We start from the raw sequence: 8,023 nt of genomic DNA on the forward strand, positions 1-8,023 counted from the left end.
TCATTGTAATAATGCCCAAATCCAGCTCAAGTGGCACAGGGTAGACTTCGTAGGTGTCTTATTTTAGCAAGAAGCCTGCAAATTTCCTATGCCGTTTAGATATTTCATCCCACTTCCCTTATCCTTGAGGACCACCCATCTTCCACTAGTTTTCCATCTAATATAAATTGGTCAGCCCTGCAGCTTAAGTTTTTCTGGTCTCTCAGTCACTCTGCTCTGCTAACAAACACTTTCTTAAAACAGTGGCTTATATGTAGAAAAGAAAGGGGGAGAGAAAATTCAGCTTAAATCCTTTGTTCCTCATTCACTATGTGAATCTTCCTTTCCTATTCACATTGAAAATTAAGAAACTCCCAACCGCAACCAATTGTGGGTAAGATGAAACTAGTTATGTTCTGTTGATACCAAAAATGCCAGTTACAAATGTAAACAAGGGGAGGAAAACACCCATGGTGGTCTGGTGATAGTTGGACCTTTCTTTTCCTGCCTCTCTGCATCTCTCTCACAGCCCTTCCTCCCTGTCCTCTTCTCTCACCTGTTGAAATTCTATGTATAAAACTATTTTCTTAGCAGCATGCGTATGAGGAAAAAAGCTTTTTTCACTCTGTGCTTTCTGAGAATGTGACTTGTGTATAAAAGATGAAAAAGAAAAAAAGAAAAAGAAGAAACTTTAAAAGAAAACCTTAACATCTGGCATGGGATGATTAGAGGTGTTGTGTCATGCATTTGCCAGGTCAGGTTGGATCGAGTTTGAACTATGAATGTTTTCACCAAAAGTTAATGTAGCCAGAAACCCCTCCTCCTTGTATCCTCTAACACCTCTTAGACCCAAACACCCTGGCCTGGGACACACCATGTACATTCACAATGGCAGACAGAAACTGATTCAGCAACTGCACTTTCTCAGGGTACTGATGTTGCTGGCAGGTCAGTCAACAGGATCTCCAGATGCACTATTCTGCATTCCCAGTGGCTAGAAGCCATCTTCCCAGCTCCTTTATCAGTCCACACTTAGCAGCAGTATGCCTGCCACAGAGAACAGTACACAGTGGTGGGCCTTACTGTCAACACAGCCTTATGAAGAATGCTAGAGGATCAAAGTCACCAGGATCCTGTGGAATAACCGACTGAAGGCAAGTACAGCAACACTTAGAAATGCTCCCACCTCATCTGTAAAATGAGCCGGAACTAATGTCTCATAAGGCTGTACCATGGCTTGGGAGTTTCTAATATACATGATCCTAAAGAAGCATCCAAATTCAGGACCCTCCTTACTCCAGGGTCCTCATTGGGAGGCAGGAGGCATAAATGATCTTGCCTGTCTTTGTTCTAAGTCAGAATCTGTGGAAGGATGATTTAAAATGTCCACTCCTCAACCAGGAACAAAAATCAAAGTTTGCTAGAAGAACATGAGAGAAGCTGAAGCCTGCATGGCCAGAGAGGGCAGTGTATATACAGCACGACCACAGAAAGAGGCCTGTCCTTAGCCCACACCTCTAGCCATGGACTGAACTTACAGAAGCATGTATAAGCACCAAGAAAGCCAATTACTGTAGGCATAACAGCACCCACCAGCTTGATTCTTTCTATTACTTAACTACTTTCAGCATTTTTAGACAGGATAACCTGTTCCCCAAATCACTACCATCTTGCTATTTTGAGACATTTTCTCATCCAATCCTTCATCCCCATAAAAAATTTACATATGGATTGAAACACAGAGGTGTGTATAGAATACCAAACACACAGACGAAAAAAAAAAAAAAAAAAACAAGCAAATCCATCCTCAGAAAAAGCAGCAGATCCCAGAGAGATACACAACTATCGACACACACACATATAAACACGTGTGGGAAATGCCTTCAGACAATAACTTTATACCCTTAAGGAGAACTACCTTCTAGGGACTGAGGTGGTAACTCAGGGGTAAAACATTTGCCTAGAAATACCTAAAATATGCTAATTTTCCTCTTGTAAAAGTAGGCAGGGAAAGCTTATAAATACGGCCAGTATCAGTTATTGCTGAACATGAACTCACTGGAGAAACAACCTTAAATGATTGTAATCTAGGGCTGGGAGAGGTAGATGAAAAGTCAAGAAAACTTTCTGGCAATTTTTTTTCATGGTCTTTTTTAAAAGACAGGGTCTCCCTGTAGCGCCAGCTGACCTGGAACTCACTATGTAGACCAGGCTGGCCTTGAACTCACAGAAATCCACCTGCCTCTGCCTCCTGAGTGCTGGGATTAAAGGCGTGCACTACCACACCCAGCACTTTGGCAAATTTTTATATCGCCCTGAAACTTGGTAAACTGGGCTGGGACTCTGTTACAGAAAGGCCTAGTATCAGAGGATATATCTCAGAAACTAGTCAGAAACTTGTAACCATGAGGGTGTCATGCCTAGAACACTGAGTTAGGAAAAAAGGCCACAGTATTAAGGCAGCAGTTACTTAAAAAAACAGCGGACTCAGAAGAAGAATGTACAAAATTATAGTTGGACACAACATGAAAAGGTGAAACGAAAGAAACTGAGAGAGACATTTGTAGACAGCCTAGACCAAGGCCTGTTACATTTGGAAAAGACGAGAGTAACAGAGAAAGCCCCTCCGAAAAGAGACTAGAACTTTTTTGTCCGCCTGGGGATTAAACCAAAGTCCCCACACATGCTAAGCAAGAGTTCTACTACTGAGTTACAGCCCGTTTCACAAACCACCACCCTTACCTTTTTTTTTTTTAAATACAGGATGTAATTAGACCAAACTGAACTTCAACTCCTGCTCCTCTTGCCTCCACTTCCTGAGTGCTAGAATTACAGGTGGTACACCACTACACCTAACTCCTTTTAAAATTTATTTATTTATTATTTATTTTTTGAGACATGGTCTGAACTTGATCTGTAGCATAGGCTGGCAGGTCTTGAACTCCCCCAATTAGCTAAGATTATAGATCTGTGCCATCAAGCTCAGTTGAAGAGACTATGGTTTACAAAAACATAACACTTGGTGATGAAATTAGGTGACTCAATTGTGTGACCACCCATTGACTCTCCTTGATACAGAAGGACCCAGCTAATCTCTATTCAAAACAGAAACAGAAATAGGGTAGATATTTCCTGTCAGTATCTGAGACTGGGGTTTCTTGCGGTTGCCCAGCCACAAAGAGGTGTCTAACTAGAAGTTAGTAGAAAAGCAGGCTGAGTGATTGTAAGTAGCACAGAAAGAAGCTGAGCTTGTCCAAGGAGACAGGGGAAAGGCAATACAGTCTTACCCAACCATACACACACTCTTACCCAATGGCTTAAACACAGAAATGAGTGCTTAGGTGGGGCTCACTACTGCCTCACATCTACATATCTCCAGTCCTACCCTAATAATAGCAAACCCTGTACCATGTCTTCTCAACTGAACTTGAAGAATGCCTAGACTGGATTCTCTTCTGACTACCCTACCAAATGACTCAAGCAGCTTGTTGGGTATTTGCCAACACTGCCATAGACCTGGTTCTTGACTCCTGCTTGGTAACTTGGGATCCAGGTCTCCAAAAAGGCATATAACTAGGACCTCTACCACCACAAAATCTATATAGATGTCACAGGATCAAAGGGACATTAGAGACATTAGAGCTTTCTGGAAATGCTCTAATCTCATGGTTCTCAATGGTAAGGTTTCAGAAACACAGTTTTCAAAGGGATTCTCTGTGATAGATAAGAACTGCCAATGAAAATCACTGTTCTAACAAGTTACATGTGCCTAACTGGACTTCACAATTCCCCTTTTGCCAATTACCCTTAACACACACACACACAGAGATCCCACAACACATATATCATCCATATGACATGACTCTGGTTGAGTAACAAGAGAGATATAAAGTCAAGGAAACTTCAGATGAGATCACTGTCCTATAAGGTGAATGGGTTTCCCAAAGTTTATCCACTTGTCTCATGGCCAACTGAGTGTTTAAAATGTACATTCTGAAGATGGGTTTATGGGTACAAAACTGTAATCCCAACTACAAGAGTGGCTGAAGCAAAAGGATCACAAATTGAAGACCAGCCTGGACTAAAGAGTGAGTTCAAGGCCAGCCTGGACAACTTACCAAGACCCGATCTCAAAATAGAAAGCGAAATAGGGATATAACTCAATGGTAGAGTGTTTGCCTAACATGTATAAGCCCTGAGTTCAATTCCTAGTACCACAAATAATAACTAATTAATGAAATGTACATTCCTGAACCATACTACACATCAATTGAATGAGAAACTCCTGCTGACGTGATCTATACTGTCAGTTTACCTAGAGAGTTCATTCTCATATACAACCTGTTCCAGCTCTCCAGTCCCCAAAACAAACCCTGCTACATCAGGGACTCCTACCACCTTGAATTTTTTTTTTTTCTTCCCATTTCAGTGCTGCAGATTGAACCCAGGGCCTCACACATGCTAGGTAAATGTTCTACCACTGAGCTATACCCAATTCTATTTTTCTTCCTCCTCCAATGTGTCTTCTTTATTACCCTGACACACACCTCCAACCTTCCAATCTACTAGAGCCTGATGGTATCTTCTGCTTATGGTGGCCTCTGTCTAAGAGAAGAAAATGCAATTCACAAACACCATCTACTTACCCCATTGACCGAGGGCCTCCTGCTTTCTCTTCTTGGAAACTTGCTTCTTCTGAAGCTGCCATCCACTTCCAGAAATGTTGAAATCAGAACTGTCCCAACCCTAGGCAGTTCAGCCCTGGCACAAACAACAAGCAGCTCACTCCCGCTGAGCCATCTAGCCTCCCCTTTGACATCACCCAGAGCCAGATTTTCCACCAGATCCTCTAGACTGCTGACCTACAGCCTATGGCTCCCCCAGGAATCAGGGAAAGCCAGTCCTGCTGGAGAATCTTGCGGATGGTGGCTGAGGGTTCAGTTCTGTGGGGCTGGTATGTGTCACCACAGATACTGAGGACTCTCCTTCGAAGGGCTCTCCCTTCTACCACTCTCATTGCTGAACCCTGGCTTCCCTTCCAGGAGTAGATTTCAAAGACAGAAATTAATCCAATCCCAATTGGGGTGCCATTGAGACGCTCCTACACATAAAATCTGCAATCTTTGCTTTTGTGGTCCTAATACCTGCCTGCCTCTGTAGTTCTAGAGTGCCTCCATCCTTCTAGGGGTATTTTAACAAAGAACAAAGAGCCAGTTCATCTCAAGCACCATTCAGGCAACCACCAGGCACCAGGAAATACATACAACCTACCCCCACTACTTAACAGCAAGGCCTGGTGAGCTGTCCCTCTACTCTCTCTGGTACCATCTTAGTGACAAGCATAGCTGCAATGCCTCTCTCCAGGCTACTTCACCCTCCTAGAATTTCTTCCCTCCTTGCTGCCCAGAGAGGTGCACAGCCACTGGCTCCAAGTGCCATCTAAATCTTACCCTTCTTGGGGTTGGTGAAGGTAGAAGGGAAGTGAGTATCCATTTGGGAGGATAGCAGAGGTGGGTGTCCTAGAGAATGCTGGCTCTGCCCAGCTGGTAAGAACAGCCTCACAGGCAGGGCGTGGTGGCGCACGCCTTTAGTCCAGCACCAGGGAGGCAGAGGCAGGCGGATCTCTGTGAGTTCAAGGCCAGCCTGGTCTACATAGTGAGTTCCAGGACAGCTGGGGCTACAGGGAGACCCTGTCTCAAAAAAACCAAAAAAAAAAAAAAAAACAGCCTCACATGTCACTTTCCAATATAGACTACCACCAAATACCTAGCACTCCTACGTACACAACCCCCTTCCTCACTACCACCAAGTGGCATCATGATCAAGTTGGGTGGCTTCAGGTTTGCCCCAGTGCTGGGATCTGAGTCACTGTTCACATGCCAGTGCAGCACTGTCAAGTGTAGCAGCATCTACTTGGTTGGGTGCCAAGCAGTAGGACCCAGGTGGTGATGAAAGCCGGGGTGAGGCAAAGGGAGGGGGAGGAGGGAGGCACCAGGGAGAAAAATCTGCCACACTTGTTAGAGTAGAGTCCAAATGGGATCCACAAAAAGGTAGCCTTTCCATCTCACAGCCCAGCTCTACAAGCTAACCCTTCCCTCCCTGCAACACCTACAATAGTGGCATGTACAGACCAGGCTAGAGGATATGGCCATCTTCAGTGGGAAACTGGCTGGAGGCCAGGTAGGACTGTCGGCACTCTCCACTCTTCTTCCTTGGGGTCTTAGCAATGGCACGCTTCCTCCTTTGTGTCCTCACGGCACTCCGTCTGTCATTCAGCTCTCCATGCCTAAGAGGGAATAGGAAGGAGCTCCTGGCAGAAAAAAGTCTATTCTCTCAAATAAAGCACCCCTCCATCTCACCACCTCACTCCTGGTCAACAACCTTCTCAACTAAACTAGAGGGACACTATCACCCTGCCCTGTTCCACACAATGTCAGGCTCCATGGGCAGTGCCAGCTTCCACCTCACATCCCAGTTCCCATGCTCTCCAGTGTTCTCACAAAGGGCCATATCATAAGCCCAGACAAGTTCTTCCTGGGTAGCAGTGGCACAGCCTCTCCTCCCTGGCTCCTAGACTCTTTCCTGGCACTTCCTTGTCTACTCTCCAGCACTCCACTCCCCAGGCCGAACAGAGGTAACCGCCTCATAGTCAAAACGTTCCTCAGATCTACTTCTAGAGGGACAGTAACATCAGCAACACATTCCTGCCCTTCCTTTCTGCCTCCTGGTTCCCCCATTCCCCAGCACTGGGCACCAGCCTAACAGATGTGATGCCAATAGCTCTTGGTGCCGCACCTTCTTCCCAGAGCACTGGGACTTCTGTCACTCCCCCTCCATGCCTCCCCTCCCATCTCCATGGGCACAAGGGTGGCAGCTGCAGTGCCAATGCCTGCAATCAGACAGCATGAAGCAACTCATGCACCCTCTTCTCCCCTCCCAGGCCCCACACCTCTCCCCTCCTTCCACTCCATCCTTCTGTCCTTCTGGTTGGACACTAGAGTGGCAACCGCAATGCCAACCCCCACCCATGCCCAGGAGGCTCACATACAACACACGCTTATGCGTACATGTACATGCGCGCGCACACACATACACACACGGCCCCACGAGTGCCAGGCAGCGGTGGCAGACACACAGCAACGCAGTGACTGGTACCCGAGGAGGCAGCCGGATTCGGCACCTGATCCAGCACCCATTTGGGATTGGGTGGTAGGCAGGCGGGCGGAGGGGTGATGGAGGCAGACGATGGCCCTAGGTTGGCAGCCGATGGAGCCAGGAGAATGGAGGGAACAGATGCTCTTTGCCCAGCCTCCCTCCCTCTCCCTCCCTGAGATCAGTGCCAAGCTGGGGGGATGGGGAGAGGGGAAGATGGGGGAAGGGTGGCATTTGGAGAGCTGGCAGGCGGGGGGAGCTAGGTCCGCCCAGGCTGGGCAGTGCCGGCACTGGCTGCCGCCTCTCCACTCTGCCATCTGTCTCTCTTCTCTCCCCACCCCCTTTCTCTCTCTTTCTACTTCAACCATAGTAAAACGAAAAGAGGAAAACAGGGTCCTCATTCCACCCACCCCAACCTCTGTGCCACCCCCCCTTCCTCCGCACAACTCACCACAACCATACCACCACCAAGCCATCTGTGCATTCTCCTCCTAGCTCGGTCACCTTCTTTCACTCGCCTTCGCTCTCATACCAAAATGGGTGCATTTTAATTTATTTTATATACAACATATAATGTATATTAAACAGCAACTTAAAAGGAAAACTATTTCTTTGGAATGTCCTGTTCTTTGGAGTCTAGGTCCTCAGTGCCAATATTTTTGTGGCAGGCAGAGGGAGGGGTCCCTGTCCTCAGCTGGTGCCCATGAATCCCATGCCAGGGAGGAGGGGTACCAAAATGGGTGCATTTTAATTTATTTTATATACAACATATAATGTATATTAAACAGCAACTTAAAAGGAAAACTATTTCTTTGGAATGTCCTGTTCTTTGGAGTCTAGGTCCTCAGTGCCAATATTTTTGTGGCAGGCAGAGGGAGGGGTCCCTGTCCTC

The 8,023-nt window shown here is 46.5% G+C and overlaps 1 protein-coding gene across 3 annotated transcripts in view; it reads right to left on the reverse strand.

The window, feature by feature from the left end:
- Positions 1-7,087, reverse strand: part of Thtpa (thiamine triphosphatase) — a 46,814-nt gene extending 39,727 nt beyond the window's left edge. Inside the window, exons 1-3 of one of the 3 annotated variants that reach the window (XM_008839863.2) lie at positions 7,047-7,087; positions 6,111-6,265; positions 4,626-4,740 (exon numbers count right to left, since the gene is read on the reverse strand). The gene's annotated coding sequence lies outside the window, so the exon portion shown is untranslated. Of the gene's footprint in view, positions 1-4,625; positions 4,804-6,110; positions 6,919-7,046 lie in introns of those variants that run through there. The other 2 variants (XM_008839862.3, XM_008839868.2) reach the window with 2 other exon arrangements.
- Positions 7,088-8,023: the final 936 nt, after the last annotated feature.

The sequence above is a fragment of the Nannospalax galili genome, unplaced genomic scaffold, assembly GCF_000622305.1.
Source record: "Nannospalax galili isolate Female #2095 unplaced genomic scaffold, S.galili_v1.0 scaffold1119, whole genome shotgun sequence".
Classification (NCBI taxonomy): domain Eukaryota; kingdom Metazoa; phylum Chordata; class Mammalia; order Rodentia; family Spalacidae; genus Nannospalax; species Nannospalax galili.